Here is a 404-nt window from a genome sequence, read left to right as displayed (position 1 = left end):
CTTCTTCTTCTTCTTCTTCTTCTTCTTCATTTAGCCTATTGCAATGTACATTCCGTCTGATTCAACAGTAGACACAACTACCAAAATTACTGCAGGGTGATCATTGGGTGGTCAGAAATGAAAAAAATAAATCCCGACTTCAAACCAGATCGATCTCAACCCCTTTACGTGTGAAGCGAAAGCTCTACCAACTGAGCTATTGAACCCTACAAGAACTCAATCACCAGAAATTACCCCCCCCCCAAACCCAGATCCATATTTGCGGTTATAATTTGAATATTTATCACCAGGATTCATCCTGAATAATACCACTACAGACGGGTAAGTCTGTGAAGTCATGTAATTGAGCTTAAAAAAAAAGATTAATTGAGCTTTTATACAGGGCATTATCAACTAAACGTGCT

This window comes from Berghia stephanieae, chromosome 15 (genome assembly GCF_034508935.2).
Source record: "Berghia stephanieae isolate SIO BIC M18660-M18661 chromosome 15, UCSD_Bste_1.3, whole genome shotgun sequence".
NCBI lineage: Eukaryota > Metazoa > Mollusca > Gastropoda > Nudibranchia > Aeolidiidae > Berghia > Berghia stephanieae.
Note: the sequence above shows the minus strand (reverse complement) of the source record.